The sequence below is a fragment of the Barbus barbus genome (genome assembly GCF_936440315.1).
Source record: "Barbus barbus genome assembly, chromosome: 46".
NCBI lineage: Eukaryota > Metazoa > Chordata > Actinopteri > Cypriniformes > Cyprinidae > Barbus > Barbus barbus.
This window is the reverse complement of record NC_136724.1, coordinates 17342815-17356848: the sequence shown is the minus strand read 5'-3', so window position 1 is coordinate 17356848 and position 14034 is coordinate 17342815. Positions and strand designations below refer to the sequence as shown.

General features: G+C 34.2%; 1 protein-coding gene across 1 annotated transcript in view; it reads left to right on the top strand.

The window, feature by feature from the left end:
- LOC306864700 (fibronectin type III domain-containing protein 3B-like) overlaps window positions 1–14034 on the top strand; it is a 60768-nt gene that overhangs the window by 10788 nt on the left and 35946 nt on the right. The window lies entirely within an intron of this gene.

The window sequence follows — 14034 nt, the reverse complement described above, 5'->3', positions numbered from 1 at the left end:
TGTGAGTGAATCAGATCTGTTTGAAAAGGAATCAAGGTCCTTAAATAAATCCACAGTTTATGATGCCATTTTAAGTCTAGTTTACATTTAGTCTGTTAGTTTGGTATGAAGACATGAAGATGCTTGTTTTCTGAAGACTGTTTCTGAATTCAAGCACACTCAGAAACATAGCCTAGAATATGATTTGCATTGTTGGCAAATGGTATGAATCCAGAAACCGAGACAAATCTGCAATCTGGCATAATTGAAGTATAATTAACCTTTTATTGCATTATTTTTGCTTCTCTTTGCTGATATTCCCCACTACTTGCAACTTCACATCTCTAGAAATATAGAAATCTGCATAAATTTTGCAACTCTTCTAGAACTAATAAAACCACAATTTTGTCATTTTACAAAAGTAATATTTCTTTCTTCATATTTCTATTTAGTTATAATTTTAATAATTATGTAGTTATATTGGGTTACACTTGATTTTACGGTGCCCATGTTATTATAGGGTTATGATTAGGAATAGGCTTAGTAAGTAGCACGTTATTATGGAAAATGGACTATTATTACTACAGTAAGTACATGTAACAAGTAGGCTACACAAGTACTTAAAGTACTTATACTGAGATTATAGATATGTATATGTGTAGATATTTGCCTGTGTATATATATATGTATGCATATGTGTGTGTGTGTGTGTGTACTTTGCGTATACGTTTATATACATATACACTATATTTATACTGTTCATATAGATATATATATTCAAAGAATTTGCCCAGATTGTGCTGCTGTCCAAACAAGAACCGCAAACCAGAATTACAATTGCAATTTTTATTAGACAAATCCCAAGTAGTTTTTTTCCCTCCAAATTGTGCAGCCCTAAAATGTTCTACATAATAATTATTTGTAAACCTCTAAGGGATATAGGTCATGTGACGGTGCTACAAAACCATTTCTAACCCTCTTGTGTGTTTGGCCAGTGGAGAGGCGTTCGGTCACTGAAGCCCTACACTAAATTACTTCTGACCTCATAATGTCTTTTTTACTTCATCAAGGCCACTGAATTCCCTCAGTAAAAGTTTTGCAAGTGTATGTAAGAGATTAAAAGCAGAGAGTCACAGTAGCCTAGACCACACGAAACTGGATCTGACCGTCTGAGCGCTCACATCACTGTTTACACAGCTAAGAGGAGCTGCAATGACTGTTTAATTCAATTTGTCCAATGAGAATAGCAGAATCAGCAGCGGAGGGCTGTTTGGTTTATGCTAGAGAGGAGCTGGCAGCTGGCCGACAGAGAGAATGTAGATGGAGAAAGAGAGTCTGTACCTCACAGGTGTGGAGAAGATGCAGTTGAAGGGCACGGTAATGTTCTGGCATGTTCGGGATAAGAACTTTGTTTAATTTTCTAATGTTTGTACGATCTTTGCCGGCTGCAGTGGATAAGCTAAGTCTCCTGTTATTTTTTGATGTTGACTTTGCATTTTTTCAAACAATTTGCTGATAAATGTTTTCCCAGGGCTGGGCAGTGTACTGTTGGCTTATCTTTATTAAAACAGTTCTGTAAAGAGGCACTACATACTATGTCTGTAATTCAGAGCCCCTTTGAGATTGTCTAAAAGTGCTAAAAAGGATCTGATTCCATAAATCACAGTAATTGCCTTTATTTTATTGTGTGACATTTCTGACTGCTTACTGTTGCTAGTTGTTAGGTTGTCTGAATGACAAGTCAGCAGATTGGACTTAAGAAAGCTCTGTGTACTGTAATTAGGCCGGATTTAAAGGAACCGTTCACAATGATGATAACTGTCCTCATTTTCTCACCCTTACGTATGGAAGCTCATTTCTGCCACTGAATAAAAAAAGGTAATTGCGACCTTTTTATCTCACATACATTTTTCACAGAATTGCGTGATACACTTTTTTTCTCAGAATTGTGAGATATAAACCCACAGGTGCGAGTTATAAAGTCAGAATTTCAAGATATACTGGATATAAACTTGCAATTCTGACTTATTCCCTCAGAATTTCGTTTATATCCTGCAATTCTAATGTTATATCTTGCATTTGCAAGTTTATATCATGCAGTTCTGAGAAAAAAAAAAAGAATTGCGAGTTTATTTCTTGCGAGTTTATATCTCGCAGTTCTGAGGTTTTTTTGCATTTTGGAGTTTATATTGTGCAATTCTGACTTTTTTTCTCAGAATGGGTCAGAATTGCAAGAAGTGAACTTGCAATTGAGAGAAAAAAGTCAGAATTGTGAGAGAAAAAGTTGCAATTACTTTTACAATTAAATTGTGGCGGGAACTTTTTTTTTAAGTGTTTTTGAAAGAAGTCTTTTATGCTTGCCAAGGCTACATTTATTTAATAAAAAATACAGTCAAAACCGTAACATTGTGAAATATTTATTACAGTTTAAAATAACTATTTTCTGTTGTTTTCATGCCGATATACTTTGAATGAAAAGATGCTTTGCAAAGTAGTGTAATATACAATATTTATAAGAAAATATCTTTTAATTTAGTGGCCAATTAGGCAAAGAGTGTCTGGACAATCAGTGTTGACTGTGTTAATTAGAATGAGTAATCCAGTTTTATGAGATCTAGCTTTTATGTTGTTTTTTGTGAAGCTGTTTGTGTGGTAAGAAGAGTTTTTCAGTGGAAGCGTACAGGCCAAGAGGAAAAGCAGCATGTGGTGTTTGCTTTCCAGTCCTGCTGAGGTTTATGAAGCAGAAAAACATCTGAATTCAACTTCCACCTCCTCTGAATTACCTTTTCTTCCAAGCGTAGGGGTTCTGATGGATGTCTGCAGGATTGACACTGATGCAACCGTTCCGAGCGACGGTCAATAGAATTGTGAGGTGTTACAAAATGTTCCGCTGCTTAGATCCGTCACTGTGCATTAGTCTGTATCCTTACAGGCATACGATCAACTCACTCTCATCAGGAGGCCTCATCTCATGCATGCATTCCAGACTAATGACCCTTTTTTGCTCTCCTCGATTTTATTTATTTGCATTTTGAGTAAGTTCACCAGATTTTCTTTGTAAAACGCTTTCTGCGTCCTTGTATTCCAGCGCTATCTCTTCCCTTCACTCCTTTTCTCTGGACTGAGTAAATATGTTTCCTGTTGATGTGGCTCGCAGCACCCCCCCCCCCCCCCCCCCCCCCCCCTCTGTGGCCCTCCACCTCTGAGAAGCAGAACTCCAAAATGCAGATGTCTAATATTAGCGGCCATGGTTTTTTAAAAACTGTGTGCAAAAAATGTGTCTCCCTTCTGACAGTCAAGAGTGCAAGGGGCCTTGGGCAGACGTTTAGAAGCGAAGGAAAACTTCTAAAAGAATGTGTACTTGTGGGGATCAGGCACCGCTAACACATCACACCTGGCCCAGCACTCTTTGCAGGTTAACCCTGTGCAGACGGCAGTTGCCTGTGGCCTCAGGGGAGATATAATACGGACGCAGTCTTGGGGGGAGCGAGTTGCACTGAGCTTTTGATCTCGCTGTGGGACATGCTGGTCTGGATGAACGTCACATTGCTTAAAGCATCATAAAACACTGTGTCTGGCTCATCTCTGTTTTGGAGTTTTCTACAGGACCTTAGTGGAATATCTGGAATTCCCTTAATGCGATAACTGACCAAACTGTGGAACATCTTTCATTAAATTGATCAAAAGTGACAGTAAAGGCATTTATAATATTTCAAACGATGTTTCAAATAAATGCGGTTCTTTTGAACTTTATATTCATCAAAGAGTCCTGAGGAAAAAGCATCATGGTTTTCCACAAAATGGAAATCGGCACGACTGTTTTCAACATTGGTAATAAGAAATGTTTCTTGAGCAACAAGTCAGCATATTAGAATGATTTCTGAAGGATCATCTGACATTGATGACTGGAGTATAGGCTGCTAAAAATTTAGCTTTGCTATAAAAAAAAAAAAGATTTTACCATGGTACCATGTTCCCAATGGCTCTAATAGCAAAAAATAATTCATGCTAGCATTTTTTTACTTTCCAAAAGAGGCAAAAATGTTAAGAGATTGACTATATTGGTCAGGGGAGAGAAAGCCGTTGTATTGGAAACACTTATGCAGCAGCGTGAATATATATATATATATATATATATATATATATAAACTTTGCTAGTTTTACAATATTAATCACTGTGGAAACGTTACGCGCGGCCATAGTCTGTGAAAAAGGGTCCAGTAAGCTATCGTAATAGTAGTAATAATAATGTCCAAAATAAGAGCAGAAGAGTATAGAGAAACACAACTTTCTACACTTTCACTCAAACTGAGAGTCCCACACACAGAGTGAGTTATATATGTGCAGAGATGCATATACATGCTAAGAGACGTTGACGCCTCCCACAGTAGCCTGAGCGACTACAAACAGCAAAGAGCAGGAGTTCCAGGAACAGATGGTGGTTAGTTTTATTTTATTTTTTAAATGCAGCTTATTTCAAACTCGCTAAATCAAGTTCAGGATATTTTGCTCTCTCCTTCTTGCTCTTTGTTGTTCCTGTTTTTCTTTGCACTGTTTTCCTTTTTATGGAATTTTGGTTGTTTTTTTCTTTCTCTCGTTTAGTGTGTTCTCATCTGGTCTGCGCTCTTTCCTGATGGAGGAAACCCCCTCTGCCGCACAGATGATCATAGCAGAGCTTCAATTCCATTCCTCTGACTCACTCTGCTGAGGAACAGTGGATTTTTGTGTGCATCATGGAACGGGCAGAGAGAACGGTCTGAGGAAAAGGGCAGCGTTGTGTCTCAGTCACGTTCTTTTGGTGGCGTGCTCTCTGTGCGTGTGTCCATGAATGTGCCAATCTTTTCTAAATCTATTGGCACCCTTGATACTTTTTTTGAAAGGCGTTTCCTCTGAGAAAGCTCTCAGAGGAAAATGTTGTTGCTTAGAGGTTGCTCTTTCGTGGCTTAGGAGACATAAAGTCAGCATGGAAATAAAAGCGATCCTGTTTATTTTTCTTATAAACGTTCCTAGTCTTATTGTGCATGAATCATTGGTGCAGGTTATTTCAAAGGAAAAAATCTTTGTAACCTTTCTTCAAAATTCCTCTGCTTCTGAAATCAAAACATCAAACCCCGATCATGACCGATCAGTTCCTAATGGATAAAATCAAGTCCCACCCTACTTTTTCCTCCTGATTGAATATCCTGTTTTATTTAGAAAAGAGTCACATTATAAAAGTAGAATGGTTTGCGAATTCTTTGTTTTTCTCTTTGAAGTTTCATCTTACAGATGTTTCACTTCAAATTACTTGGTGTGCAAATAGAAACAAATGAGGTTTTTAACAGATTGGCAAGGCTGTGATTAATTTGAATAATTATATGCTCTGTGGGTTTTAGAGTGAAGCATGATATTGTGTTCAGTTACACACTTTCCGCATCTCTGCGCATTCATTGAACTCATTTATTAAAACCCACAGCACATATTTTGGAAACTTAATTTTTTTACATTTAGACTATTAAATAAAATTTGTAGGGATGTAACAATGCATCCCAAGCCGGTTGAAAATCGATACAACTATGTGGTGATTGAGATGTTAAACAAATTGCGATACAGTTGAGGGTGGGAGTTTATATGAATGTGTCTCTGAGGGGAACTGACTGGCTGTCTTTAGAAAAGTTTAGATGGTATTTTCTTTTCATCTTGCTTCTGTATAACACATATGAACGCGTAAACAAAGGAAATGCTATATTTGTTGCTTTTTTGTAAACGCCACCTACTGGCAGAGAGTGAATTTGCATTTTCATTCAGACCATCTGCTGATTTTGTTTTCGTGCAGATTTTTTATGTAGTGAACCGTTCTGTTTTTTGCTTCAGATTTCAAAATCATATAATCTAATTTGGAAACCGCTTGGTTGGATCGTGATTATATTACAGAGGTTGCATCAAATTTTACATGGAAAGAGCACAAGCAAAGCCTTAGTTTGTTTATATGAAGAGATTCATTTTGTGTTATTTATTTGAGTTGGAGTTTTTCCAAAATTTCAGTTTAGTTTTATTTGACATATTTCAATTTCACAAAGAAATGTGCAGCAATTTGTCCAAGCAATGATAAAAAGACACATTTTCATTTATAATTTGTCTTAAATCTCATTTTGCTGAAAAAAATCCCTAAACATTTGTATGAATTTACTACTTATAAGTCTTGATTCACTCTCCTTTTAAACTTGTTGGTGTATAGGACAAACAGTTGAGCTATTAACAAGATCTCAATTGTAATTTTTTTGCTTCTGCTGCTCGTTTCGTTTAAAAGTTTTGGTATCCTAATTCCCTGGTTTTCAACCTACTGCCGCCACATTCTCCAGAACATTACACAGTGGAACATTCCACCAGTTTGTTTTTTCTCCTCCTCCTCTCTCTCTTTCTCATTTCTCTTGCTCTTTCTCCGTTCTTTTTTGCTGACCTAGTACTTTCAGCTACCGCTGTGTGCTGCAGCAGGCTTTCTGCGTGCCTTCATGGGGCAGTGGTTTGGTAATCGTAGTCTCAAGTTCCAGGATAACAAGGGCACGCATAAAAACAAACCCGGCAGATTGACACCTTCGGTCCCTGCCAGCTCTCTGGCACAGTTTGCGCTGCCCGCCCCGAATAGGATGAGTGTGCTCTTCATGAGAGTGAACTCCATAACCCTCCTCTGGTTTACTAACCTGTGCAAACCCACATTACAGATTTAATCTGAGTGTTCTTAAAGGGACAGTTCACCCAAAAATGAAAGTTCTGTTATTATTTACTCACCCTCATGACTTCTGTGGAACAAAAAAGGAACATTTGAAGAATGTGCTCGCAGAAAGATATCATATGACTGCAAAAACATTGAAATATAGTGCATAAGTCATATTGGGTCACTTTTATGAAGCTTACACAGTGTCCTTTTTTAAGCTTGACAGAACCAGTCTCCAATTACTTTCATTATATTGCAAACATTGGGCAGAATATTTTTCAGAAATTAAATTTTTGTGCTCCACAGAAGAAAGAAACTTGTACAGTTTTGGAATGACATTTTTACATTTTCCTGGCTGCCCCTTTAAAAGCACCTCTTTGTGTCAGTTTGTATTTTTTCGTCTTTATCTATTAAATTTAATCCTGGGATATATTTAAATTAAGGAGCCACACTGAGCCTGATCTCCATCTGCAGTAACGTGAGCACAGTTTGGGCTTTTAAGGAATTTTTTAGACAGACAATGGCACTATTTATGAACGTGACGGACTTCATCCAGACAGGGCTGATCCAAGAGTCTCTCTCTCCCTCTGTCTGTCTTCCTCTCTCGCCCTCTCTATCTCTGTTGAGTCTGAACTGTAGATCATGTCAGAGCAAAAGAAACTCCTTTCTGAGCACAGAGCATGTCAGAGCAGGTCTGCCATGGTAGTCTCCCCTTTTACCTCTTTTTTTCCCTCACTGTAAAAAGTTGTGAACTTGACAATTCGCTTAACTTATTTTTTTTTAAGTATTATTTACTTAATACTTTTAAGGCAACTGGTTTCTTCAATATTTTTAAGTTAAGTCAATTTATCACTTTTTACTTGCTTTACAGTATTTTTTTTACCTAGTGTGCTTAAAATCATCATGACATCAAAATTCACCTGAATGGCCTTCTTAAAACACATTCCTGGTTATCAGTGCACATTCTTCCAAAGAAATAGAACTTTTTTTTATATATATATATATATATATATATATATATATATATATATATATATATAATAAAATAGAAATATTAGATGAAACACCTAAATCAGAAATGTAGCCTTAGAAACTAACTGAAATAAAATTAAGTTTTTAAAATTTAGGTTGAAGTACTAAAATTACTGAAATTTAAAACTGAAAAGTAAATAAAGCTAAATAGAAATATATATATATATATATATATATATATATATATATATATAAATGAAAATAACAAAAGCACATGATTGAAATAAAATGAAATGGAAATAGATTAAATAAAAATCTTAAAGAACTGAAGAATTTATTTATTTCATTTCTGATTTTTATTTATTTAATTTCTGAAGTTGAAGTATAAAATTACTGAAATGAAAACTGAAATAAAAATAAAATATGATTGAAATAATGAAATAGAAAAAAAAAAATTGAACTTAAATTTTTCTTTCATTTCTGATTTTCATTTATTTTTATTTCTGATTTTCATTGAAGTTGAAATACTAAAGTTACTTAAATTAAAACTGAAATAGAAAGAAATGGAGAGCTAAATTGGAATATTAAAAAAGCAACTAATAAAAATAAAGCAAATTAATGAAATAGTTAATTAAAATAAAACTGAAATAAGAGAATATAAATATTAGATTAAAAAGTTTGTTTTATTTCAGTTAGTTGCAAAGTTTCTCATATTCATTTAAGTTGAAGTAAAATTACTGAAATTAAAACTGAAATAAAGAGTGCTAAATAAAAATATAAAAAAAACAAAAAATAATACAAATAACAAAAGCACGTGATTGAAATAGTTAATTGAAATAAATCTGAAATAAAATATCAATATTAGATTAAAAAACTTACATTTAATTGGCTTTTTTTTTTTTGTTTAGTTAAAATACAAAAAATACTGAAATGAAAACTAAAATAAAAATAAACAAAGCTATATAGAAATATTTAAAAACTAAAAAAAACAAACAAGCAGATAACAAAATTACTAAAACTTAAACTAAATTTATAATGCTAATTTAAAATATAAAACTAAATGCTTATTCATATTAATAAATACTTTAATAGTATGTAAATAATAATAATAATAATAAAATAACACTGCCAAAAAAAAAAGAATCTTAGATCTATCAATCTACATCTTAGATCACTCACTAATATGTACAAGAGTCAACCAAACAAACCAAACTCTAGCATCAAACAGACTCCGATCGGTAGCAGAAGCTCTAATGTTAAAATTGACTGAGAAACCCCTATGTTGAGAATGGCAGAGCTGCGGCATCAGGCGTGCAGGGCTGGAGAGGAGCTGGAGAAGGTCAGGTCTGCCTCCTACATAATTTTCCTTTCCCATTCACTAGGGAATCACCCTACACAAGAGTCCCTTCAGCCCCAGCGAGGTCAAAGCCTGTCTCTGAGCCAGCTACTGAAATCATTGGCCAGTAGCTATAAATCAGAGGCGCGTCTTTATCCTTGCGTGATTCACTCGAGCTTCCGTTGCTTTTGGGTTTTTTTCACGGATGTTGGGTGGGGAGAGGGTAAAGTTCTCACCCTGTTAATCAGGATGGGAAGCATGGAAATGGAAACAATGCCTTGAAACACCAGAGATGGCCTGGCATGATAGTGACACCCTGGTCTAATTCTCTGAATGGGCTTTTATCAATGACACTGGGAGTAATTCAGGTCATTCTTCAGACTAATCAGCTGCTGAGAAGGGGAGCGGCTGGAGGGCAGCCGTGAAATAGTCTCGTTTTCCTGGAGGGCTGTTTGCGTAACGCTCTCCACGCAAGAGCTGAATGAGTCCGCAGACGATTTTTATTGCACATCCTGAAAGCCAACACCCTCCCACCCCAAACATGCTGGGAATTCACAACCAAGCGCTACATATCCACAGGGCTCACCGTTCTCAAGGCAGGGTGGATCTCCAGACAGACTGTTTGGAATATTGCAGTTTTTGGGCCATTTTGTTTTAGCTTTGAAAGGTGGGCTTTGTCTTAGATTCAGTTGAATTGACATCTCACAGCCAAATCCCATACTGCGTTCCTCTGTGGCCAATATCTTGTTTAATGACTTTCATCTGTTTGCTACATCTTTTCTTGCATCTTTTAAGTCTTTTTTTCTTTTTATCTAATCAATTTTTAAAAAATGTTATAAAATATATTGAAATGTATTAAATGGTAAATTTAAAAATGTAAAAAAAAAATGTAAAAAAACTTTCTTTTCACTTGCATTTCAGTAAAAATTTCAAATTATTTATGTGGAGAAAAAAGTATTTGATTTGATTTTTTTCAGCCAGTGGTTGCATTTTAGTAAACCATTTCTAATAATGTCAATAAAAAAAAAAAGGTTCTAAAAAAGTCAATTTTGAATTTATTTAATTATTTATTTATATTTGTTTCTAGTACTTGCATTTCAGCAAAACATTTCAAATTATTTATGATTTATTTTTATTATTTTTATTTATTAAAATGTTTTTTTTTTACTTATTTTTCTGAGTTTACATTTGAGTATAAATGTTAATGTCTGTTTTAATTTGATATATATATATATATATATATATATATATATATATATATATATATATATATATATATATATATATATATATATATATATATATATATATATATATATATATATATATATATATTAGTCAATTGTGAATTTATTTAATTTTCTTTCAATTTTTTTTCACATTTCAGTAAAACATTAAAAGCTGTTTTAAAACATTAAAACAGTTTATATATTATAAAATAGATTGTAAATTTGTAAATATATTTATGTATTTATTCTGTCATCACTCAGTATGCCGTTTGAAATCAACCTTTTTTTTAAATAAATATATTATTATAAATATTTTATTATTTATTTATTTTCAGCACTCAGTATGCCGTTTGAAATCAACCTTTTTTTTAAATAAATATATTATTATAAATATTTTATTATTTATTTATTTATTATTATTATTTTTAACTGCTAAACAAAAAAGGTCCATTGTCTAACTTTGTCTGTTGCCGGATAGCAGAATGTCAGCAAATTAATTAGTCTGACTTTTACCGATGTATCAGTCTGTCAGTAATTGCCACAGATCACTCATAATTTTTTTCTTTCTTTAGTTTTATGAATATTCAGTCAATTATGCAGTTCAGACTTGTACAGGGGAAATCAGTTTTACATAAGGAGATCTGGAGCACCATTAGTTAAAAATGAATACCAAGATGGAGTAGAGTTTGAATTTGAAACAAATGTTTAAGAACGGACAAATATTTCTGTTTGTATAATAAAATTGTATTAATTGATTATAAAAGGGATTCCACAGGTCCGAACCAGCATTTCTGCCTGAGATCTGTACCTGTGGGACTCGTATTTGGACCTTTAATAAAGTGTGTTTGTGCACCTGTCTGAAAGAGTGTGTCTAAAGGCAGTCCGCCAAGAATACTGCAATAACTTTCATTAATGCGAATACAAACATTTCATAGTAAATATTTGAGACTGGTATACAGCTCACCCTGTGATTCGAGCCTGTGTAAATGCAGAGGTGAAACATAGCTCTACTGTCTGTTATTTAACAGTGTTTGGAGTTCACCAGAGGTGAGTTACAATTAAATGACCTTTGCATTATATTTTGTTATGATTATGGCTCAAGATGCCTTTTTTCTGAGGGACTATATAATGGTGCTTGAGTTAGGATAGATTATGTGTAGGGAAATAATTGAATGCCTCCAGGGTCTGCGAAACACAAATACATCCCTTGATCAGCGCGTCTGTTGGATAAACACTTCGGCTCCCTGGGCTGCGAATTTTCCTTGTTGGATGGAGAGAGACAGATAGTGTTTACAGCAAGAACAATGGGCCGTGCAATCACAGAAACATGAAAACACACACTCGCACACACTGCATGTACTGAGAGACACACAAACCCTCTCCAGAGAAAATTACCGTCTCCTATATACATAATCAGATCGACTGCAGGTCTGGAATTCTACTGCTTCATCTGGTTGAAAGGAAAAACAGAAGAAATTGTGATGGATGGGTCACATTATAGTGTGTCTTTCAACGTTTGTCCAACCTTTGGATGTTTTTCTCTTATTTATGAAGATGAATTGGTACGGTGCAGCTGAATGCTGTGCTCTTCATATGGGTTGTTTTTAATGTGCTCGAATGTTGCTCTTTCATAGCTTAGGAGATCTCTGTTGGTATTATTTTTTGGGTTTGGGATTTGTTCTTAATTGTCTTTTTGAAGTGTTTAGACTAAGAATTTTTGTCCTGTAGTGGGGGATTAAAAAACCCCCAAATCTGCTAGATTTATATGAATATCATAAAGACTGTCTTTTACTCTCCCTCATGTCATTCCAAACTCTGTGCCGATTAGATGTTATGAGAATGTTGGGAACCAAACCCATTGACTTCCATTGTATTTTTTTTGTCTATATGCAAGTCAGTGGGAACCAAAACCAACTTTCTTCAAAATATCATATTTTGTGGTCTGCAGAAGAAATAAAGTCATGCAACTTAACAATGGCATGAGGATGAGTAAATAATGAACTTTCAGTTTTGGATGGACTGTCACTTCAAAGTTGTGCTCTTTTGACTTGACAGAGAGTGATCTAGAGCCACAAACCTAGCAACCATCTATAACACCCAAGTTTTGGACTGGCCTTACATACATTCACTGCAGAAAATTAGTTGAATTGTCAATGTTTTCTCCTTTGCTCAACTTGTTTGTGTAATGCTTGACAAAGTGTGACTACAGAACTATTATTAATTATTTTTATTTTTATTTTTCATTTTATTATTTATTAATTATTGTATTTTATTTTTATTATTTTTATTTTTCATTTTATTATTTATTAATTATTGTATTTTATTTATTAATATTTGTTCATTAGTTTATTTTAAATTTATATTTTTAATCATTAGATTTTTATTATTTTATGTATTCACATTTATTATTATCCTATAGTTTTAGGATTTGACAGTGCAGCTGCAGTTCTATTAAAATATGGAGAGCATAGATCAATTAATTATTTTTAATTTGTGATTTCAAATCTAAATTTTTTACTTTATGAATCATTTTATTTATTAATATTTATTAATAATAGTATTATTTTAAACTTAAAACTTTAAACTATTCATGTTTGTAATTTATATTATCTTCATTGTGGGAATTGTTTCATAAAATTGAATCTATTCTTTTAGTAATATATAATAATTATGAAGTTTTTAATTTTAATTTTTTTTCATTAACAAAAGCTTTTTTATAGTTTTATAATTTTTATTTTACTTTATTTGATTATTTAAAATATTATGAATATTTATTCATTATTTTATTATTTTAAATGTAAATTGTTTTAATTATTTGAATTGTATATAATTTATTCATATTTGTTATTAATGTTGTTTTTTAGGGATTTGTATTTGGGGGTTTTTCTGAGTAGTTTAAGAGTTTTGAAATCTCTTCTGAGGAACAATAGGGTTGTTTTCCAGGTTTGAGGAATATAACACCTCATTAAAAGACTCCATCTGCTATCCATGTATTTTTATTGTTGTCTAGGAGAAACATAGATGTTAAAGTGATCTCAACTGTGATTTTTCTCTCCTACAGCGTCCTTCACACACACACACCCTCCCAAACTCGCTCTCTTGGTCAAAAACACAGATCAGATTTGCAAACCCTTGCAGAAAAAGCACTTCCTTTCTTTGCCCAGTGGCCCTCAGATTGATGCAAGACATTCTTTCCAGAAACATCCCTTTTCTTTTGCTCTTTTCTGTTTGTCGTCTCACTGTCTGGCCAAGCTAGACCTCCGAAGTGAATTAGTGGATCTTACTTAGGAACTGCTAGTTTGTGGAAGACTGAACTTCCGTTTTGCTCCTCTGCAATCTATGTATATGTACATGTATGCGCTGTCAATCACGGCTTCTCTATAAAGAACGAAACTCAAAACGCCACTTGGCAGCTTTTCCTCAAGGGTTTATCTGGAGTAAAAGCAAAAAAAACCCACACGCATGAGGACGTGCACTCGCACACACTTTGGTGGTGTCAGCGGCCCCCAGCAGGACTGAGTGGACTTTATGAAGTACCCAGCAGGCCCTGCAGTGGGGGAGAGAGCTTCTCTCTGAAGCACAAAGAGGGATTTGTTCTGCTGAAGAGGCTCTCTGCCTCGACAGCCTCCTCAGAAGCTTGGCTATCCAGCAGTTTTACCCCCGTTTCCTACATCCACCTCTGTCCATCTCTCTTGCTGCTCTTCAAACATTTACTATTGCTCATGCTTCTGCTTAGCGGATGATAAATGAACCAAAAAAATGTTATAGACCAGAACCATAGAGACTTTAGGTTTGGCTCTTTTTACTTAAAGCCATTAAGCATC